At 39.8% G+C, this 24630-nt stretch overlaps 1 protein-coding gene across 3 annotated transcripts in view; it reads right to left on the bottom strand.

Moving 5' to 3' along the window:
• FBXW7 (F-box and WD repeat domain containing 7) overlaps positions 1-24420 on the bottom strand; it is a 206155-nt gene extending 181735 nt beyond the window's left edge. For 2 of the 3 annotated variants that reach the window (XM_055144958.1, XM_055144959.1), the window contains exon 1: positions 24267-24402. The gene's annotated coding sequence lies outside the window, so the exon portion shown is untranslated. Of the gene's footprint in view, positions 1-24266 lie in introns of all 3 variants that reach the window. The other variant, XM_055144957.1, reaches the window with a different exon arrangement.
• Positions 24421-24630: the final 210 nt, after the last annotated feature.

The raw sequence follows: 24630 nt of genomic DNA, 5'->3' as shown, positions 1-24630 counted from the left end.
CTGACTCTGAAAGAAGCCTCCAATCGTTGGGAAAGACGAGTAAGGAGAGGCTGCTAAAATCTCAGGGCTAGGATGAATGGAGACGTTACTGGCAACCGTTCGAGTAAATCGATGAACAACGGGATGACAGTGATAAAGTGATACAGTGATTTATTTATTTATTTTCCTCTTTTGGTCACACCCGGCGATGGACAGGGGTCACTCCTGGCTCTGCACTCAAGAATTATCCCTGGCGGTGCTCAGGGGGCCATATGGGATGCTGGGGATTGAACCCAGGTCAGCCGTGTGCAAGGCAAACACCCTACCCACTGAGCTATCACTCCAGCCCAATGACTGCATCTTTAAAAGGGGCTGGATGTCACACACAAAAAGGGATCCAGAGACAGGTAGAGAGATTTTGGCACTCTGGTGGTGAGTACAGCACAGCAGTTTGTAAGCCTAAAATATTAATAACAATATTATAAATCAAGATAGTACAATAAAATTCCTTTATTCTAAAAAGAATTACACAGAGAAGCCAATAAAATCACAAATAATCTTACATAATACTTGCCAAAATATTTTACAATGGCAATTCTCAACTGAGAACAGTACTACCCCCTTATTGACTGCTGAAGTTGCCCTTTGAATCAGCGATTACTTATACACAATTGTGACCAATGACATCACAACGGGAGAAGGACAAGGAAAGCACATGACTATACATATCACCAGAGGGTTTCTTCTCCAAGATACCAATAGCACCCCTATTGACACACACTCCCTTACAGGATGATAAAGAATGAACATGATAGAGTTCAACAATGAAGATTCATTTGTCATTGTGTAAAATGGCAGTCCTTGAAATGCCAAAATCTGTAGCATCTCCTGCTCGGGAAGGCTGAGGACCTGTCTGCAGTCACAAACCCATTCAGATAATTAATAATGACTTAGAATGAGTTGCCCTGAGCAACTTTAAGTACCAGGAAGAGTGGGGGAGGCAAAGGTGAAGCAGACTTTCCTGACTACAGACATTAAGAAACATTCTTAGGCCCAGGGATAGCAGGACAGAGTATAGAGGTATAAAGCCTAGGAGTTCGATTCCTGAATTGCCTCAGATGCCAAGTACAATTCAAGAAGCACTGCCCTTTGGGATTCCATCTGCCAGAGCAAAAAGTACAATCTCTGGTGTATCACGATAAGGTATGTTCGAGCACTGCCACTGAATGTGCAGGCATCAATCAGGAAACCTGGAGGGGAAAAAGGCATCAATATCATGAACTGATGAAGCACACATACAAAGACAATCACTACGCGATCTTTTCATACTTAAACATAATTGGAGGCCAGAGAAATAGTACTGCAGGTAAGGAAACTGCCTTGCACACAGCTGACCCATGTTAGATCCCAGAGATTCCCCCAGGTGTGATCCCTGAGCGTAGAGCCAGGAATGAGCCCTGACCACAGCTGAGTGTTGCCCCAAAACAAAATAAAGTCATTGGAAACTTAAACATCCATTAGCTAAATCCTTATTCATCCATTATTTTACTAAAACATAAAAAAATAATAATAATTAAAAACCCTGAGGGGGTGTCAAAACACTCCCAAGTGGTGTTCAGGAGACCTGGGGGCCCCACCCAGTGGTTCTCAGCCAACAGGGCTGGCAGCTCCAGGCAGGGCCCAAGGACACAATGCTGCTGGGGCCTGAGTGCTGAGGATGCCTGGCACTTCTGGGGGCCTCGGGCCAGACCACTGGGTGCTGGGAATTGAACCCAGGCCACACGCATGCTAGACATGTGCCCTAGCCACTGAATTTTCTCCCAGTCTTTGAAATAAATAGTACTAACTGTTCTCTTGCTAATAAACATTGTTATAGAGAATGAAACTAGTGAATTTCAATCAGAACAAAGAATGTTGTGCCTTCCGGAGTCACCTTTACAGGTGAAGCTATCTCACTGCACTACTAAATTCCTGGAAGAACAACTGTGTTTTTTTCTTTCTGGGTTAGTCTTTTGGGGGTTTTTTGAGAGGTGGGGTTGGTTTTCTGGGGGAAGAGTGGTTTGGGAGCCACATCCAGTATGGGGAAGATGGTTTGGGGACCACACCTAGCGGTGCTCAGAACTTACTCCTCACATCCAAGGGCTTACTCAGGGGACCATATGAGGTGCCAGTGAGTGAACGCAGGTAGGCTAAATGCAAGGCAAGCATCCTATCCACTGTAGCCCCTGGACTTTATTCATAGATATTGTTACAAAACTCCAAAATGGTGCCAAATTTTCCATTGGAGAAGAAGTATGAAAGTGTCATAAATTCCTCCAACCATAGTTCAGGCCTAAAATGGGACAAGTGAAGAACCAGACTTTCTCTAACTAGAAAAATATTGGGAAAACAATGAGGTTGAGCCAAGATGATATTATGAAACAATTTTTAGGAAAACTCAAATGACAGTACATTGCAGGGCCAGAGATATGGCTAAAAAGCTAGAGCTCATGTTTTATATGCAGTAGCCCTGAATTCAATCCCTAGCACTTCATGGTCTCCAAGCATAAATAGGAGTGACACAGAGTAGCCCCTGGAGTAGGCTGGAGTAGCCCTGAAGCACAGCTGGGTATGGCCCAAGAACAACAACAACAACAAAAAAGAGTCTACTGCGGAGTGGGGGGAAGGGGGTGTCACACGTTTGGTTTCAGTGCTAACACATTCTGTTTCTGTGCTCTAGGGCGGGGGGGTGGGGGGGGTCACACTTCCTAAGGTGCCAGCATTTTCAGGATCACGCTGGAAAGATATGGGGTCATGCCTGGTATCCAACTGCAGCCTCACCCAGGCAAAGGAAGACAACACACCACTGAACCACACATCCATAGACACATGACTGTTATCATGAATTCTGTCCATTTAATTAAAAATAAATCAGTCTTGGGGCTGGAGCAATAACACAGCGGGTAGAGCGTTTGCCTTGCACGTGGCCGACCTGGGTTCGATTCCCAGCATCCCATATGGTCCCAGCATCCCATATGGTCCCCCAAGCACCACCACGAGTAACTCGTGAGTGCAGAGCCAGGAGTAACCCCTGTACAATGCCGGGTGTGATCAAAAAGAAAAATAAAGAAATAAAGAAATAAAAATAAATAAAAATAAATTAATCTTAAAAGTTGAAACAGAATAGTATATATAAAAAAAATTTTTTTGGTAGGGGCTATAGTTTAGCAGGCAATAGTATAGCAGAGCGATAGTATAGCAGGTAAGGCCATCCAGGTTCAATCCCTGGCATCCCATATGGTCCCCTGAGCACTGGCCAGGAGTAATTCCTGAGTGCTGAGCTGAAAGTAACTCCTGAGCATTGCAGGTTATGACCTAAAACACACACTCACAAAAAAAATTATGTGAAAGTTATTATGTAAAGAGTTAAACAGGGGCTGGAGCGATAGCACAGCAGGTAGGGCATTTGCCTTGCACGCGGCCGACCCGGGTTCGAATCCCAGCATCCCATATGGTCCCCTGAGCACCGCCAGGAGTAATTCCTGAGTGTAGAACCAGGAGTAACCCCTGTGCATTGCCGGGTGTGACCCAAAAAGCAAAAAAAAGAAAAGAAAAGAGTTAAACAATGTTCAATGAACAGAATTTTTCAAATGGTTAGAAAGTTATCACAACTGAAAAAAAAAAAAAAGTACTCATCTGGGACCAGAGAGCTAGCACAGTGGACAGGGATCTTGCCCTGCATGATATCTACCCAGGTCTGATTCCTGACACTACATATGGTCCCCCAAGTAAACCAGGAATGATTGATCCTGAGCACAGAGTCAGAAGTAAGTCCTAAATACTGCCAGGTGTGGTCCAATACAATTTTTTTTTTAAATCATCTTCCCCTGTCCCCCATCAGTTTTAAATGGTGTCTTTGAGCAATATACAAATATCTATGAATACTGGGATCTCTTTCTAAGTACATTATTCAAATTTATCCTAGTGTTTTGTTTACTGTCACTTCAAGATACTGTTAGAAGCAAAAGTACTTGTTTTGAAAAACTGAAAAGCACACTTAGAGACTAGAGAATATAGTTTCTTAACACACTGACATGGAAAATAAAGTCTGAGTTCTATCATTTCTCTCAAAAATAGAAGCTGCATGATCTCTCCCAGTTGCTTTGTCTATTATATTATTGATTTAATGGAAAGGACAGAACTTATTTAAAATCATAAGCAACTCAATTAGCATTCTGTTCCTTGCATAAGCAATTACTTAAAATTTCTGATGCTATTTTTCTAACCTCTAAACAAAGTCAAAAAAATATTTTGTTTCCCCTTTATAGTACCTTATCTCTTTTTTTTGCATGAAAGTACAAGGTAATCAAGTTTCAAGTGGACATACTTTTGACTAGTAATTCCACTCTAGATAAATTACAATGCAGAAAAGAGGAGAAAAAATTTAAATGCACTCATATAAGATCTCTAAGACATACTATAGCTTTTTCATGAGTAGGGGCCTAAGTGAATAGTACAGTTTGCCTTGCACATGGTCAACCCAGGTTCAATCTCTGGCACTATGTAGGGACCCCAAGCACCAACAAAAGTGATCCCTGAAAACAGAGCCAGGGTAAGCCCTGAACACCACCACATATAGCCAAAAAATAAATAAAATGTTTTAGGTTTTAGTGTATACTACTGCACACCTTCCTCTAAAATATAAGACTCCCACCACACTCTCAAACACGGACGCAAGCATACAATCTGAAAATGTCTTACGTATATGGAAAACTATTTCATCTGTTACTATTTCAGACAAGTCAGAATAAAAAAAAAGACTGAGCTCATCTAGATAAGCAAAAAAAAAAACACATTAATCATGGTAACTAAAAACATTAATCATTTGAGTGAGTTCTGTATAATGAACATTGATTCAAGTAAGACTTTTTTGGCCAGAGAATAGTACAGCAGGTAGGGGACTTGCCCTGTACACAGCCAAGAGCATTCAATCCCCAGCACCCGATAATGTTCTCTGTACAATGAGTGATCTCTGAGTGCAAAACCAGGAGTAAACCCTGAGCAACAACGGATATGGAACAAAAAATATTTTTAATTAAAAATAAGATAATTTTCCACATTATACAAAAATAAATAGATGTTGGGCCGGAGTGATAGCACAGCGGGTAGGGCGTTTGTTTGCCTTGCACGCAGCCAACCCGGGTTAGATCCCCGGCATCCCATATGGTCCCCCAAGTGCAAAAGCCAGGAGTAACCCCTGAGTATCACTGGGTGTGACCAAAAAAGCAAATAAATAAATAAATAGATGTCTAAGAACTGGAGCAATAGCACAGCGGGTAGGGCATTTGCCTTGCATGCAGCTGACCCGGGTGCGATTCCCAGCATCCCATATGGTTCCGAGTACCGCCAGGAGTATTTCCTGAGCACAGAGCCAGGAGTAACCCCATGTGCACGGCCAGGTATGACCCAAAAAGCAAAAATTAATTAATTAATTAATTTTAATGATTAATTAAAATAAAATTAATAAGTAAATAGATGTCTAAATTATGGAAAAATCCAGGAGAAAAAACTGCTTCTCTGCTTTACTTTAATACTTCTCTTTATCACTGTCACTGTCACTGTCATCCTGCTGCTCACTGATTTGCTCGAGCGGGCACCTGTAACTTCTCCATTGTGAGACTTGTTACTATTTCTGGCATATCGAATATGCCATCGGTAGCTTGCCACGCTCTGCTGTGCAGGCAGGATACTCTCGGTACCTTGCCGGGCTCTCCGAGAGGGACGGAGGAATCGAGCCCAGGTCGGCTGCGTGCAAGGCAAAGGCCCTACCTGCGTTGCTATCGCTCCAGCCCATAAATAGCATATTTCATTAAAAAAATTATACACACAAATGAATAGAAAAGAATACCAAAAAGACTTGTATTGTGTATTAAGATCTTCTCTTGACTATATACATTTTTGTAATGAATTACTTTTGTAATAACAGAAAATTTTACAAATCAGTGCCAGCAATCAATAAAGCTATATATACACAGGTTAAAAATTCCTATCAGGGGCTGGAGCAATAGTACAGTGGGTAGGGCGTTTGCCTTGCACGCAGCCAACCCGGGTTTGATTCCCAGCATCCCATATGGTCCCCTGAGCACCGCCAGGAGTAATTCCTGAGTGCAGAGCCAGGAGTAACCCCTGTGCATCGCCAGGTGTGACCCAAAAAGAAAAAAAAGAAGAAAAAAAGAAAAAAAATTCCTATCAGCAACATTTCTCCCCAGCAATAATGATACAAAATTCAGTTATCATCTTTAATCAGTTATTTTTATGTATAAAAGCAGATGCAAATATGCATTCATTTTTAAATGCTATAAGGAACAAAACCCCAAAACCCGAGGTGAGGTGTCATTAAAAAAAAAAAAAACATTCAAAATATTTATTAGGATAGAGAAGAAAAATTTTACCATAATTACTATTACTGTAATAAAAAGTAAATGAATACACATGTTAATTGTGTCATAGCAGTGATTAGTGAATAAAGTCTTAGCAGTTCAATAATGCAGTAAATCTGATAAACATTGGAAAGGCAGCATCATAAACTGTCTTAAAACAATCAGGCATATTTCAGTTCAGAATAATGATAGCAAACTTCTTTACTGTTGCCAAATTATCGTACTAGTCTCATTACATGTAATCTATCAAATTTTAGTTTAGAAATTGCTTTATTCATCAATGTCAAATTTTATTTTATTACCCAATGTCTAGTTTGGCAATTTTCAACCAAAAAAAGACCAAAAACCACTAGGGGAAAAATGACTGGATTAAGCAGTTGACACAATTTAGTCCAAGTCTATTCTCTAATAAAAGAAGCCTGTCAAAACATTTTCCACCTAGAAAAAAAAAAATCAAAACTACGAAAGTCATTTTTGGTCTACTGAACTTCTGACAAGGTTTATTAACATTATTAAGGTGAGAAAATGTGGAAGGACAGAAGAAATACATTCAATAAAAAGAATAAACATTCACTGGTGAATGTCTCTAAGGAATATAATCCAGATACTGTGATATAAATGATAGAAATCAGTTGATTCTGCAAATACTTCTCTTTAGTTTTTTTTATTATTTGCCTTTAATTCTCCAGAATGCATACCTATTCCTTGGCTTGCCAAATACCTACTTCTAGAAAAACAAATAAATAGTAAGTTATTACAATCAGTTCAATAGACAACGTCATCTGGTATAAACATAATCTACAAGTCCTGTGTAGCACAGATTTCAGAAACAATGAAGAACATGATGTAGATAAAAGTGGAAAGAAACTAGCTTTCAAACAGTATTTTTTATTATTCTGTGTAAGCAATAGGGAACCATTGTAAGTCTGAACAAGAATGAGGGAAGATAGAAAGTTCTTGAGAATAAATGTGATCTAAAATCTGAGGGATGATTCATAATAGCCCAAAACTGGAAACAGCCCAATAGCTACCAATAAATGAATAAACAAAAAATAGTATCTCTCTACAATGAAATACCATTTAGCCATAAATAAAAATGAAGTGATACATGATCCAACACAGAAAACACTACACTAAGTGAACAAAATCTAATACAAAAAGCCAGCTATTGTTTAATTCCATTTATAAAATGTCCAGAATAGACAAAACCATAGAGATAGAAAGCAGACCGATGATGCCAGAGAAATGGAGGACAGGAAAATCTGAAGTGTCTTATGATAGGAAAGGCTTCTTTTGTGGAGTGATGAAAACACTCTGGAACTAATAGTGAAACTGAAAAATGTTGAGATATACTGAAAACCACTAAACTACACTTTATAGGGGGTCAATTTTCTGGTAAGTGAATTATAACTCAAGAAACAAAAAACACCACCAATAAAAGCTGGTGGTCTATACAAAAGGTTGTAGGCAGGAGCAACAGAAAGCAAGTGTGCTGGTTTGGCACCCATGCATGAAAGCCATAAGGGCTTCTATTGTCAAGCCCAATCCAGGAAACCCCATTCTGTGTGCTGCACGCACCCTGAGAGACTGCAGCTGGACACAGCCTGGCAAACAGAAGAACATGCTTAGCAGAGGCAAAGCACTGTCCATATGATTAATAAATGCCAAATATGAAGAGGAAGGAATTTAGACCAAAATTAGTTTTCTTTTTTCCCTCTTTGATTTAGAATGAAACCTTCCTAAGGAGAAAACTGGACAAAAGTTTGTTGTCTGGATTGAGGAAGTATAATCTGTAGTCTCTTATCCAAACCTTTTTAATTTCTGACCAATGACTTTACTTGTATAATAAGGAAAATGCACAAAAATCTATTTATCTCTGAAGCCTTTTTTTAACGTGTGTTTCAACCACAGAAATCATTCAGAAATATTGAAGCTGTGGTCTACTAGAGAATCAAGCAGGGTTAAAGCCAATTTCTTGGGCCAGGAAGATAGCACCAGGGTTTGATCCCTAGTACATACCTAAGCCCCACCCTTCACAGTGCTGGGTAGAGCTCCAAAGACTCCTGAAGATGGCCAAATGTGGCCCTGGTGGTCCCCAAGGTCCCCAGCACTTCAAGGCCCAAGTCACTCTGTATCCTCAGATCCTTGCGCAGAACCATCTGGACACGGCCAAATATCACCAGAAGTGACCCCTAGTCCCCCTAAACACACTGTAGGATGACACCTTTAAAAAAAAAAAAAGGACATTTCTTCTGAAATCTCCATGCTACTGTCTCTACATCAGTGTTGTCCATGCTTGAAATGTGGCTCATACACTTGAATTGTGGTACTCCTCACATAGTTGCCAAGGGTCAGATCCTGACTACAGAGCTCGCACATTTTTAGTTGCAGCACTCACACCCCCCACAACACCCCCTGCTGTGGTCTGCTACAGGGCAGCAAGCCCCAAATAGCAGAGACTCCAGGGCCAACGCCACACATAGCATTAGGTACCAAACTCCTGGTCTCATACTTGCAAAGCAGGCATTTTTGACCCTGAGTCATTCTCAGGTCACACTAAATAAATTTACTAGAGCTTCACTGGAGACCTTGCAGGTCTCTTTCATATGCTCCCAGAAGTTTCCTGCGCTGGAAAATAATATACACAGCAAACAATCCAACAACCACAAGTGATTAGAAAACAAAATTCAAACCATATTATGTATCTTAAGGAGAAAAACTGAGATGAATACATTTTAAGAATGTTGGGAAGAAGGAGCATAGAGTAGGACTGCAGTAGATAAAAGCCTCTGATAGTAAAAATGTAAAAATGTTTAGAATTTCTACTTGGAAATTTCATCTATTTATGGCCCTGAAAACACAGTACCTAGAAAAGTGAGTTACAAAGTTACCCAAACACTGTATGATCCTGAAGAACCAGCTCTGTATGGTAAGGGAAAATATCCAGGCAGCAGAGATTATCCCAAAACTGTCTTAAGGGGGTTGTAGCAATTTTACAGTGGGAGGGCGCTTGCCTTGCACACAGCTGACCCGGGTTCAATTCCCAGTATCCCATATGATCCCTCAAGCACTGCCAGGAATAATTCCTGAGTACAGAGCCAGGAATAACTAACCTCTGCACATCACCAGGTAGTGCTCAATAGACAAAAAACAAAAACAAACTTTTTTAAGAAAGCTTAAAGGATAACATCATTCTACCACCATACTGACAGAATAAGTTTAGGACTTTATTAGCTTAATAAACTAATTTCTCCAAAGAATGAAGGGAATTGAAGGAAACACAAAAACAAAAAATTTCTGTTTCCATGTCTTCTTTTTCCCTCTTTTCTTGAAATACTAGAAAATGTCGATCTATACTAAGAATAAATTTACTATTCTATAACAAAAAAGGCAGGGGAAAAGGGGCAGATGAGAGTTATAGAAAATCTTTAGAGAGTGAAGGAAATGTCCTGATTGCAGTATGATTTCATAGGTATGCATACCTGTCAAAACTCATCAAATCCATAGGTGGCAGGATATATGTACACTAGTGAAGGGACAAGTGTTGGAATATTGTATGACTAAAACCCAATCATTAACAACTTTGTAACTGTGTATCTTGTGGTGATTCAATATACCTAGTTATTCATAATATACCTAATTATGAATAACTCTGAATAATGAATAATTCATAGTGCTTTAATAAAATAAAATTTTGGGAGAATGCTTATCAAACCATATACTTTAAATAGATACAGCATAAGGTATGAATTATAACTCAATAAAGCAGGTTAAAAATAAATAGGAAACAAAAAAAAAATCAATCCATGACTGTCACAATGTATAAACTTGGTTGTTTCTGCCTTTCTAAGCAATGAGGAAACAAAAAAAAAACCTCTCACCCTTTATACATTTTTTTTCTCACCCAGTATACATTTCTAAAAAGATAAAAAAAACATAAAGTTTAATATGTAGTCAGAAAAACTAATTTTGAGGTTCGGCCTGATCATATAATTTGGGGTCAATCATCTAGTTTTTAAGAACCTCCGTGAATTCAGCTATTTATTTAAAAAATTGATAGAAATCTAAACAAAAATTTGAATTCAAAACAAAAACACTTATAAAATATATACACATATAGGGGCCAGAGAGATAGAACAGTGTGTAGGGTGCTTGCCTTGCACACAGCTGACCTGCTTCAATCTCCAACATCCCACATGGTCCCCCTAACCCAAGAATAAACCCTGAGTAAAATCAGATATGGCCCAAAAACCGATATATAACATATATAGCTGAAATGCCTGTTCCACCATCTTTACAGCATATTTGATTTTATGCAACTGAAAACAATCAGTTTGTCTATACATTTTATTGTGTACCCAGCACTATTCTATAAATAATACATAAAAAATAAAGTGACAAGTAATAAATATACTATAGTGATTAAGGTGCAGGACTCACACTATCTAGATATAAATTCCTGGTCCCAGTACTAACTAACGGTGGACACTGAATACATTCAATTTCTCTGAGCCAATTTTCAACTACAAAATAGAAAAACTAACTATTTCAGAGGACTATGACGAAGATTAAATAAATACAAACTCAAACTATAAGACCATCTGGCATATATTAAGGACTGGAATGTTTAATAGTCAAATTATTTTTATAGCCATCAGGGAGACAGACCAATGGACAGGAGTTCAGTGCAAGGGCTCAAGTTTGAACCCCTGTGTCACATGGCATCCCAAAGCACCACCGAGTACAGTCCTAGAGCCCCCATGCACCACTGGATCCAAAGCCCCAATCACACAGCTGGCCTTCTTGCCTGGTTAACCTAGTAGTTTTAGGAGCAGTCCTCAAGCCAAAGAAGGTGTTTTGTTTTGCTTTTTCTAGTACTGCCATATTAACAGTCATAAGAGAAAACACGATGTATATAATAGAATCCTAAAAACAAAATATTGGTTTCTTCTCTCTCTTTCCCGCCTCCCTCCCGTCCTGCCTCCCTCCCATCCTCTCCCCACGCTTCTTTAAATAAATTTTTTCCAATATAACTATTTTGCTCTACAAAAAAAACAAACGGACTTGGGGTCACACCCACCAGTGCTCAGGGCTTACTCCTGGTTCTGTGTTCAGGGATAACTCCTGGAAGGGTTCAGGGAGCCATATGTGACAGCAAGGATCAAAACCAGGTAAACAGCGTACATGGCAAAAAGACTACTTGCTGTAGAATCTCTCGGGCCCCAGTATGCTAAAATCTTAAAGTGACTATTTGATTTCCTGAATCCCAATGCCTATCGCCTAAACTCTTAGCTATTGGAAATCATTCAGCATACTGTTCTTAGTGTTCGCTTGTAACTTTTGATGAATACTTACAAAAGCATACATTAAAATTCTGGAAAGAACAGGCTCAGAATGAACCTCATCCAGGAATGATTCTGTTGAAAAACTCAAGTATGTGGATTTTGTGACTGTAATCACCAGGCTCTAATTGAGTCAGGGATAGGCGACCTTCCCCCACTCCCCTATTCTTCCAGGATCCTGGCAGTCACACCCATCAACAGCCTCTGGCACCATACAAGCTCATTAAAGCTCATTAAGCTCAGGATCCAGAGACTCATAAATCTTAAAAGAGATCAACAAACTGCAGAGATACTTCCGGACCCCAGAGTTACCATCCAGTTAAAAATTTAACTCCAGCTATATCACCCCATTCAAAATTTTAGAATTCCTGGCGTTCACAGCTGTGCGATATCTCATATTCTAGACCACTTCTATACTAGGAGTAGCATACCAAACTGGATGAGACATAAAGTAGAAGAGAACCAATCTCGATTAAGAAAATATTAACACACAAGGCTTAACCTATAACAACATGTTAGTAATCTCTTATACAAGGGTTTACTTAACTTCTCCAGGGTGAGATACAACAATCTTTACAAGTTTTCTTCTAAGAAAATCTTTTTGATAATTTTTAGCAAATTATTCATTATAAGCAATACAAAATAAATTATTTAGGGTCTGCTATTTGGGTAGACTTGGGTGGTGGTTAGGAAAATTGGAAATAACGGTGGTGGGAATGTGTAATGGTGGTGGGATTGGTGTTGGAATATTGACTGTAATAAATCATCATGAACAACTTTATAAAAATAAATTTTAATTCTACAAAGGGCAAAGTTTAAATGTATATAACTGTGACTACAAGTATATTACTTAAAATACAATGCAAAGGTAAGCAAAAATCTAGAAAATATTTTTAAAAGTCAATACCATGTCTAACCCTTTTTGAAGTAACAAAAAATATTCAAAAACTACTTAAAGCTCCTAATGAACAAGCGTGCACTTATTATATGTTAAACACTTATTAATAAAGTAACTGGTAAGAAATGGTCCATATGAAGTATGGGAAAGAAGGAAAAATATTTTTCCCCTATGGGATCACTCCTAGCAGTGCTAAGCAGTATTCAGAGGCTACCAGGACCAAACCCTGCGGGGCTGGGGTGAAGGGGCAGAGGAGATATATCAGGCTAGGGATTAGGCCTCACACATACAAGGCATAAGCTCTGTCACTTGAACCATATAGCCAACTCCAAAAGGAATTTTTAAATAACACACATCAACTCAACAAACAAAAACAACTAAAGAAATCACAGAAGGGAAGCATGCTACAGACACCCACTGGGTTAAATAATTTATATCTTAAGAGGCTAGTGTTGAGTGAGTCTCAAGTTCTCTACTATAATTTCCAAGAATGACAAATCATAGGTCTCTCAACTTCCAAGTATTATACAGTTATCATCTGCTAAGCAAGAATCTCTTTCAAAAAGGTAACTATTAACTACAAAATACAATTTATACTTTCAAAAAACAATAATAATGAGAGAGGGATTTCAGTGAGAAACTGCTGCACTCAGGGGTTATTCCTGACACAGGAGTGACCCCTGGCGGTGTTTGAGGACCTATGTGGTGCTGGGGATTCAACCAGGTTGGCCACATCCAAAACAGATGCATCATCTCCAGTAACTCTGTGGCCCCCATTAAAAAAAAAAAAAAAAAAAAAAAAAAACGGAGGAACCCTATACCTAGTGGTGCTCAGAAGCCACACCTGGCTCTGCACTCAGGAAACCATATGGGGTGCGGGCATTTGAATCATTGTCACAACTGCAGCAGCATGCAAGGTTTGTGTGTTAACCTCTTCACAATCTCTACAGCCCAAAAAGAATTTTCTTTCAAAAAAAGTGACTGCTACACATTTTTTATATTTTGCCTAGATAGATTTCTTCTACTGCTAAAGATGGTTCCTGGCTTCTATCATGATTTAGAGAACTAGAGCAAAACTAAGTTCAACAAGGGAAGTTAGCACAGATCAGTTAAAATTATACATAAACTGCACATTTTAAATTAGGCCACAAACCTTGAACTGAGTCTGTTTATCTGCTTCCTTCTAACATCTGTTCAAAATGATATCCTGTCATTTTATTCCAATCTTGGTAGAAATGATCACTTTCTATTTTCAAACATAAAACTCCTCTACTAACACATACATGACTGTTTACATGGTGATTAAAAACAAAATGTACTATCAACAGGATCTGGATTTTAAACTGAGTTCTGTAAGTTCAACCTCTTAGCTATATATCGCTGGAAAATACTCTGAATCTGTCTTTTTTTTTCTATAGAACAGAGTATTGGTTTTAATTTCATAGGGATTACTGCAAGGAATAAATTAAATAACACATGTAAAAAAATCCTTAGCACAGGGCGAAGTAGACAGCTCAGAGGATTAGTGTGCATGTACGTCATATACGCAAGAGATCTAGTTTAACAGCGGTACCACATGGCCTCCTGAGCACCACACTGATATGGTTTGATTGATAAAATCTTGCTATGGTTTGACTGATAAAAATAAATTAATCAAAAGTATTTTCCAGAGAGTACTATTGGTACTGTTACTACCATCCTGGTTTTATAGGAAATGTATACAAACTATTTGTTTTACCAGGTTACCAAAGCAGCATAGATAGAACCTGGGTGTATCAACCCCAAAGGCAGGCTCTCAACTACTAGGCCAAATACAGCGAATTATATGCCCTCTTAGGCAAAGCTTCAGAAATGTAACCAACAAGGGGAAAGGACAATAAGACTGAGAAAGAAACTGGAACTGTTGGCAATGTTGCTCCAACTCCACCCCCAATAAAGAGCTAACTGGATTCCATTCTCAAATGTCTAAATGAAGAATTTAAGCTAGTTGCTTTGGGGAATAACCAACAGAAATACTCAAAAATTACTTCTTTCTGATCTAAGCATTACTGAGGTCTTTGGAAATGATGTAAAAGTCCAGTTATGTTCAAATTAGTCTTTCTATTAGTAATAAACATAACAGTTCTGCCATTTCTCACATTAAGATTTTTATTAAAATGTTAATGAACTATATGCTAGATCAGAAGCTTTTGAAAATACCACAGAATTACTTCAGTATTATTTGCCAAACTCAAAGAATCAATTTAAATGTTGGGCAATAAAGCCCTGGCTTTAGCACTCTATATTATACTTTAAAAGACCTTTAAAACTTAGTAACGAGTTAACTGCAATGGGATATTACATGAAAGACAGTGAACTATGAATTTTGCATGCTTTATATGATCTCACTTAACCATAACAACCGCCCTATGAAGTATTCAGTCTTCCCAAAGGTGATGAAAATAGTCACAGAACAGTAGGTAGTTTGTCCAAGGCAAATTTAAGAAATATACTTCCGTAAGTACAGAAAGAGAATACAGTACTTTTTAAGACACTTGTCTTACACTCCACTCACTCTGGTTCAAATCCCCAGGACCTCATAGGGTTCTCAAGTGCCACTCCTGAGCTCAGAATCAGAACAGCTGAGTATAATCAGGTTTGGCCCAAAAACAAAAGAAAAAGGGAAAAAGGGAAAGAAATGAAGAAATGTACTACTTCTAACCAACGAATCTTTGGCTTCACAACAGAAATGCAATTTATTAGATGAGACGTGAATTAGCTGCAGGAAAACAATATCTTCAACCATAAGCTATTAGTTACTATGTCTAGTGAAAAGTTCCTTCTCTACTTAAGAAGACACTGTGCAAAGATCTATTATTCCCTTTTAACTATCCCAAATAACGCCACTGCTGGCTGAGTCAGAATGATAGTACAGTGGGTAAGGCATTTGCCTTGCATGCAGCCAGCCCAGATTTAATCCCCAGCATCTCCTATTGTCCCCTGAGCACTGCCAGCAGTAATTCCTGAGTGCAGAGCCATGAGTAACCACTGAGCATCACCAGTGTGACCCAAAAAGAACCTTCCCTCCCCCCAAAAAATGCCATTCCAGCACAGATGGTGGTTCACAGGTACCTCTGCCTTGCATGTATGTGATCCGTGGTTCGCCAACAAAAACCTTTTTTAAAACATCATCCTGAAAGTCTGATATATACAATTTTTCAAAATCAAAAAGCAATTCATATTTGGTACTGTTATATACTGAAGAATTTACTGAAGAGTTTATAGGCTACCAAAAAAAAAAGGAAAATAGTATCTTGAACAACGATGATCCTCTCAGAGTAAGAGAAAAGTGATGCTAAAAACACATTACAGTATCTTTCATTATTTCCTAAATTCCAGAGGAGCTATGTAGAAAACAGTACCAGTAAAATTTATTAGGTGCAGGTGCAAATGAATAGGGTCCCTCCTCCTAAAGCCACCCTGACTTCCAACTACTGTCCTGAAGACAGGACAGAGGTGACACAGTAAAGCAAAACAAACTGCGTAAAAGTTGAGTAGCTATTCATTTCCCCTTGAAGTAATGGGGGAAAAGTAAAATAGGTCTCATACATTTCTGTTTAACCTTCAACTACCTACACTCAAGAAAATACAACACCAACACAGACTCTATTTTCCTGAACTAGCTTACTGCTTTTTCTTTTTATTTCAATCACCATGTATAACAAAGTTACAAAGTTATTGAGTTTCAGGTATACAATGTTCCAGCCCCAGTTTCTTCACCTGTGTTCACATCCCTCCACTAGTGTCACCCGTTTCCCTTTCACCCCAAACATGCCTTTGATACACATTTTTTTTCTCTCCTCTCCTCCCTCCCTCCACTTTTACAATACTGTAGTTTACAATATTAACACCTTTCAGCACCTAGTCCTGGTCCTCTTCCCTGACCTATCCCACATCCCTAACCCACGCCCATCCACAGAGGCAAGCTTGCTAACTAAGGACCAGTTCTCCTTCATTTCTATTTCCTTTGGACTTGACTTATTATACTATGTGTCTTTATATCCTGTATATGAGTGAGATCATTTTGTGTCTGTCCCTTTCCTTCTGATTCATTTTACTCAACATGATACTCTCCAAATTCATCCCTGTAGCAGCAAATTGCATGACTTCATCTTTTCTTATGGTCAAGTAGTATTCCACTGTGAACATGTACCACAGCTTCTTGGTAATCCAGTACCTGTTCTTAGATACTTGTGATTTCCAGATTTTGGCTATTATGAAACACCAAATAGTCAAATAGCCTATGTGCAATGAACATAGAAATGCAGATATCTTTACAGGATTGTGTTTTTTATATACTCCAAGTATACTCCAATATACTTGAAGTATATTCCCAAAAGTGGAATTGTTAGGTAGAAAGGAAAGTTCAATTTCTAATTTTTTTAGAAACGTCCATACTGTCTTCCCAAAGGGCTGACCAGTATGAAGAAGGGTTCCTGTTTCCCCATTCCAACACTAGTTGTTGTTCTTTTTGATGAGTGCCAGTTTCTGTGAAATGACAGCTCATTGCTATTTTACTTTGCATTTCCCTGATCATTTGAAATACATTCAGCATACAATCATACATTCAGCATTTTTTCATATACCTTTTGGCTTTCTGTATTTCTTCTTTGAGAACATTTCTGTTCATCTCTTCTCCCCATTTTTACATTGGATTAGTTTGTTTTTCTTTGAAAAGTTCTATCAGTGCTTATGTATCTTGGATATCAACCCTTGGATAGAGTGTTACTCAAATTTTTAAAGAAACATAAGGGGGTGGGGGGGCAGAGCAATAGAAGAGCAGGTAGGGTGCCTGTCTTGCACAAGACTGACCCATGGTAGAGTCCAAGCACTCTAAATTGTCCCCAGAGCTTGCCAGGAGTGATTCCTGAGCACAGTCAGGAGTAATCCCAAAGTACTGTCAGGTGTGGCCCAAAACGCCACACACATAAACACACATTTTGGGAAAACCATGTTATACTTTTGTTTCTTTTGCAATATTCAAATCAAGTATAGAAGTTCCCCCAAATATTTAACAATTATGAAGGTAGAATATGAGAATATTGTTTATGAATTTGTGAATAAATGTACAATTATTATAAAATGATGTATGTCCCATAGGATTCAGAAAGTCATATTTGTTTAGAAAATAGTCTATGACGGGTATCATGAAAGAGCATTAATGGAGTGTCACTAGAAAATAACAAAAAATTTTAGCATCTTAGGACTAAGACAGACAGGTTTTACATAATAGGGAGATAGCTCAAGGCAGAAAGCTTTTATAAAAGTTGTTACTTCAAAGCAATTTTACTCATATGCTTACAGTGACAACTCAGCTATGCCTTTTTTCATCATCTACACAATGTGTCAATATGGACTATTACTATTAGAAATAATTAAAGATGTGACATGAACACTGTTTTACAAATCACCCCTCCAACCTTAGACTTGAGCGAGAGATAAAATTACTTGAAAAGGCAAAAGGTAAAAGATGTTTAGAAGAATAAGGAGAAAATCCTCACATAATAAATTGGAAAGTCACTTACAGTGGTTTTCAAAAAAAAAATTGAAATTGTCAAATTATGACTTTTAAGAAAGAAGAATTAAAATACCAGTTTATTTATATAATGTAAATAACAGCAGGTCTGAAATTAACCAACAAGTGTCTTGCTATTCACTATAATGTGCATGAACTGATTTAGCCTTTCTAAACAATACATTTAGAGATAGTCATCCAATGAAAACCCAAATAAACCAAGCTACATTTACCCTAAAGAAGCTATAGATATAACTGAGCAGGTGGGGGAAGGAAAGTAATACTGGCTTTGCACCTGGTTCCAGAATGATCCCTGACACAGAGCCAGGAGTTAACAGCTCTAAGCACTACCAAGTATGGCCCAAATAACCCACCCCACCCCTAAAAAAGACTCTTTAACATACACATTTAAGTAAGTGATTTCTTAAGATATAATACCTAAAATTAACAAAGCAAAAAGAGAGGTTACAGCAGGTAGGGCAGCAGACTTACACACAGCTGATCCCAGTTCCATTCCCTGCACTACACAGGGCACCCCTAGGACTATAAGGAGTGGTCTCTGAGCAGAGTTAGGAGGAACCCCCAAGCCTGCCAGCTGTGGCCCAAAAACAAAACAAATTATAGAGTCAATAATTCTACGTGATATTTCATTGCAAAAGATTAAGGCTTTAAGAGATAGAAACATCAAACCCATAAAATTTGACTAATATTTTCATCTGATCAAACAATTCTAATTCTGTAAAGTTTCAGAAACTTTCAAAATTATGTGTGCACTTAAGTTTCTTCACATATACTTTTGGCCATGACACCACCTATCACTATATGCAATGACGGTGTCTTTGAGTAAGGAGCATAACTAGTTCCTAGTTGGAGCTACATCCCTGTTCTCAACCCACAGCTTTTAGCACTATGGAGGGCAGTGCAAGAACCTCAACGCTTTATTGAGCATTTAAAGATGCCAAAGGAATGTAACTCATCTACAAACCAGTCACCTAAAATAGCGCCTCAGCTTTGCGATGAACTAAAGCTTATACTGTGGCAGTTGTCTACATCGGGGGTCCATAAAATGGACCAAACCCTGCCTGGCTCCTGTTATCATGTGCAAGGTTTCACTGGAACACAGGAACACTCATTAGCTTATGTATTGTCTATGGCTGCTTTCATGAACACTACAAGAAAAGAGTTGAAGAGTTGTGACAGAGAACATGTGTTTCACAAATATTTACAGACAGGTCCTTTACAAAGAGTTTCCCAAACCCTCCTCTACACAATGAGATAGCAGAGACACCACAAGCCTTCCAATGGAGGGGGGAAAGAGGCACCTCCTAAGTACAAGAATTGAGCTGCTGATAGTCCAGCTGTGGGCTCTGGCTCATCAAATGCTAAACAGTTCAAACACAAACCCTTCTCAAGGTGCTAACCATTTCCTCTCAGTCCTAGCAAAGAACATGGTTACCACTCCTTCCTAGTAGAGTGGAACCTTCCTCCTCCTGTCTTTACTAGCCAATCATGTCAACCCTAAAAGGTCTCCCTTTAAGTTCCTCTAAGCAAGGTTTTACCTGTGCAAAACTGATGATGAAAGTAAGAGAGAGGAGCTGGAGCAATAGCACAGCAGGTAGGGCAACTGTCTTGCATAAGGCCGACCCAGGTTGGATTCCCAGCATCCCATATGGTCCCCTGAGCATGCCAGGAGTGATACCTGAGTACAGAGCCAGGAGTAACCCCTGTGCATCGCCGGGTGTGACCCAAAAGCAAAAAAAAAAAAAGAGAGAGAGTAGGTGTCCATACTCACACTTTCATGCTATGATCACCTTAGATCTCCCTGTCTAAATCTCTCTTCTCCAAATAAATTACTAAGAAAGTAGAAAAGTCTAACCACAAAACAAAAAAAGTATGGAGATAAGTAAACTTCCTCCCAACCTCATAAACAATAATCCGGCTAGAATCAACACAAAATGCTATCAGCTGCAGATTTCTCACACCACACACACACACACACACACACACACACACACAATCAAAAAAAAATTATATTTTAAACCCTTGTCTTCCAGCACCTCATGCTACAAAAATGCCTGAATTTGTAAGTGCCAATTTGCTAGGTTTTTTTTTAATTTTTTATTTTTCTAAGTTTAAAAACAAAGCATTTCAGCACTGCTGTGCCAACACAGGGATATCCCCTCCATTGTATGGGACACAAAGACACACCAACTGCAAGCAGGGGAAACAGCCTTCTCTACCAGCTATTTTTAGCCCCACTTCATTAGGTTAATACCAAATACAGAATAATAATGCAAGGCAAACTTTAAAAACATTGATGTGTGGAAACAAATCTCTCCTTTTACTTATAAATTCCTTAACAATGAAATCCCATGTTTATTAACCTCCAGGAACTATATAGTCTACAAACAGCTTGTAACTGTTTCAAAAATATAAACTAGATATGCTCTCGGACTAAACAATTTACCTAACCGCCTTTTCAAGTTCAACTTTTTTTAATTTGTTTTGTTTTGAGTGGGTGTTTGAGCCACACCTACCAAATGCTCTGGAGACCTATGATACCAAGGAATGAACTGGGCTGGCCACATATAAGGCAGGCACCTTAACCTCTGAACTTCTGTCCTGCCCTCAATTTCAACTTTCAGTTTTAAAACCTCTATATTAGGGTAAATCCTTCTGTGTTCTTACTGTATCTTGCTTACTTTAGTAGATGGCCTCTTCCATATAAGAAATATCCAATTTTCAGCTCTTTCCTCACCATCAACACTCTTGAGAAACCTTAATACTTTAAAACTTAAAGTACACTGAAAATGATTCTACATGCTCAGCATAGTACTCAATAGCATAAGTACTGTCTCAAAACTTTCATCCCAGTGCTAGAGCGATAGCACAGCAGTAGGGCATTTGCCTTGCAAGCAGCCGACCCAGGTTCGATTCCCAGCATCCCATATGGTCCCCTGAACACCGCCAGGAGTTAATTCCTGAGTGCATGCGCCAGAAGTAACCCCTGTGCATTGCTGGGTGTGACCCAAAAAGCCGAGGAAAAAAAAAAAAAACTTTCATCCCAAAACTTAATATCAAAAAACCAAATTCATTACCCCATTTCTGATGATTTTTAAAAGAAACCACAACATTAGCACCTTCCTTATTTGGGGGGAAGGGAGGTTCCAGGGCTGCACCCAGTAAAGTTCAGGAGACCGTGGGGTGCCAGAGATTCCATGATCAGCCATATACAAGTACTCTCTCTCCAGCCCCAAAAAGCATCTTTCTCACTCCAATATCTGTGATGTTCCTCAGTGATTCTAGTGTAAAAATGCTAGCTCCCTAATAAGACAAAATGCTAATCCACATATGTCTAAACACAATTTAATCTCAGTCATCTAACACTACCCTCACAGGTACTGCTCTCAATTGCGTCTTTGGGCCACAACCATGTATAAACAAACTGACCCTAAGTCTCATTAACAATCTCACTGGCTCCCCTGCAAACTAGCTTTTAAACTACACTTGTCCCTCTCACCCTTTTATTCCAAAACTCTTTGAAACTGTGTCTTTAGTTCTTTTCCTAAAACAGACCTTCCCAGATTCAGCTGAGGCACTTTAGTTCTAGAGTCTGACACGAACAGTTGCCTAATAAAGAACACAAACATGCTCATATACCTGCAAGGTGTGAAGACAGGTAGCCTATATGGCTCAGTCATATACAGCATCTGACATATGGAGACCTCAAAGAAACACTGATTCATTTCACATTTCCTACAATTTTGTGCAATTTATTTCACTGCTTCGATCATCCTTAAGTAAAAGCATCTGTTAAGTCTCTAAGGACTCCAAACTGCCAATACTTTGCTACTCTAATACACAATAAAAAAAAGTTACTATGATTTTTAACAAAGCTATAATCAAAGCATTAAAAAGTAAGTATGGGTCAGAGATGTGGCTCGAATGGGTGGAGCACATGCCTGCATGCTGTAGGCCCAGTACCCCTGGGTTGGTCCTGGTGACCCCCAGCACTTAGCACAAAGCACCACAGTGCTGAGCATCGCTGTGACTTGTCCCCAGGTCCCTAGCACTGCTGTGTATGACTCTTAGGAAAACAATAATTGAAAAATATTTAAAGTAGGTTTAAAAATTAGTAAGCGGGGCTGGAGAGATAGCACAGTGGGTAGGGCGTTTGCCTTGCACGCGGCCAACCTGGGTTCAAATCCCAGCATCCCATATGGTCCCCTGAGCACCGCCAGGGGTAATTCCTGAGTGCAGAGCCAGGAGTAACCCCTGTGCATCGCCAGGTGTGACCCAAAAAGCAAAATAATAAAATAAAATAAAAAATAAAAAATTAGTAAGCATCTTTGATAAAAGTACAAATCATAGTTTGTTGACTTGACCTTCCTTTCTCTCCAAAACAAACAAGATTTCTTTCTCCCATTTTTGTGAAATATAGGATGCGTAAATTCCTCAAGGTCAAAGATAACAGACCCAGAGACCTTTGTTTCTGATTCCACATCTAATATTACATCCATTGCTCAATTATTTTTATTTCAGTACCCTTTCAGACAGAACTGGAGCTGGAGTGATAGTGCAGCAATAGGACACTTGCCGTGCGCAAACAGGTGTGATCCTGGCACCACATATGGTCCCCACAAGTCAGGAGTGATCCCTGAGAATCGTGAAGTATGGTCCAAAGTAAAAAAAGATAGGATATAAGGTTTCTTATAAAGGCATTACTAGAACAAGACATCTAACTGAAAAAAGTTGGCAAAGCACATGAGGAGGCAAAGTGATCAAACAGAGAAAAGAAATTATTCTCAGGCAAAGAAAAAGAGTCAAGGAAAATGATAGTTAAGAGAAACAATCCAAATCTATAAAAGCAGGAAAAATTGACAACTTTTTCTAGGATTTGCTAAAATACAGCCTCTGGATATGTCTCGGAACTGTAAAGAGGAGGGCTTGGGATAAATAAAGGAAGCATTAGAGGATTCCAGTACTTGCAGAACTCACTTCTTTGTAAGAGAAATACAAGAAAATGAAAACAGTGAAGTTGGAGAAAGTTTGAAAAATTTATTCAAGACACTGAAAGGAGAAATGAGGCTCCTTAACACCAGGTTAGCCCTGCTAAAAGCTGCTCTGGCCAAGCATCAAACAGCGCCAACTAAGAGTGTCCAAAGGGACTGCCTCACTCACCAGGCAGTGGTCCCTGAGCTAAATCCACTCTGCGTAACAGTAGGGTCTGCATCGACACCACGGATGAAATGCTACTTTCTTGCCCTTCATATTGGGCACTCTGAAGAAAAGAATCAAGGCACATTTCACCTTTAAAATAATAGGGGAAAAAAGTCATTCTGCAAAGAAACTTAGCAAAAATTTCTCCTCGCTGGAAAGAGATAATGCAAATAATCAAAGTCTTATAACATTCTGCCAAAAAGAATAGAAAATTAATGCTAGCAATTTGGACATATACTACTTTAAAAAAAAAGGCAAAGGGGAACAAGACTTTCATAAGCTGGTTCAAGAACTAAACGCTCTCCCCAAAAACAGTTGTGATTCCTAAGAAGTCTGAGGATCCTAAGTCCTTTGGTAGTCTCCTGACACATGAACTAAACCCAGGGAATGAGAAGGCAAAAAGCCACTAGACTGAAATGAAAATCTCTCCAAGAAGGAATTTTACTTGCACGGACTCAGAAGGTTTGCGGAGCCCTCTTGGGCACCCAAGTGAAAGACCAACACCCCAGCGCCTGTTGCACACCGGGTGTGCCTGGCCAACGTGTATTACAGCGGTGTCTTCTGTGTACATTACACACACACACAAACACACGCACACGTTTGGCTTCCTCTAGTTCCTTCTGCCAGTTACCGGCCAGAAGGTGCCGGCATCCACTCGCGAAGCCTCAGCTCCGCCCCGAGAAACTTGCACGCTAGTCTGCTACACCCAGGAAGAGCCCGGGAGCCCCGATACCTGCTCGGCACGCTCCTGGGGGCTGCAGCCCCGCTCCCTGAGAATGCACTAGCATCCTCCACGCCCTACGCCGCGCCCCGCGCCCCCCGCGCCCCCGCGCCCCTGCGCCCGGGTCACTCACGCTTTCTGATAAGAGCCGCGACGCGGGGCCAACGGGCTGCTTCCCTCCGTCCTCCGGAGCGGGGCGACGGCGGGGCCGGCAGGATCCCGACAGAGAAGCGGGGCTGGTGTCGCCCCACGGGGCGGGCCCCCCGAGTCTCTTCCGCGCCGCCGGGGCAGAGGCGGCGGCGGCGGCGGCGGCCCCGCTTTACCTCCGCTTTTCCTCTTCCTGGGTCTCTTCAGGCTGCGGCTTCTGGCCGTCCTGGGCCACTTGTCCCGGGACAGGCCCGTCGGGAAGGCTCGGGCGTGGGGGGGTAAGAAAGTTTCCTCGGCGCAGAGGCGGCGGCCGGCCCCCCGGGTCCCCCCCGGCCCCGCCGCCCTCGGGG

The sequence above is a fragment of the Sorex araneus genome, chromosome 7 (assembly GCF_027595985.1).
Source record: "Sorex araneus isolate mSorAra2 chromosome 7, mSorAra2.pri, whole genome shotgun sequence".
Classification (NCBI taxonomy): Eukaryota; Metazoa; Chordata; class Mammalia; order Eulipotyphla; family Soricidae; genus Sorex; species Sorex araneus.
Note: the sequence above shows the minus strand (reverse complement) of the source record. Positions and strands in the feature narration are given on the sequence as shown.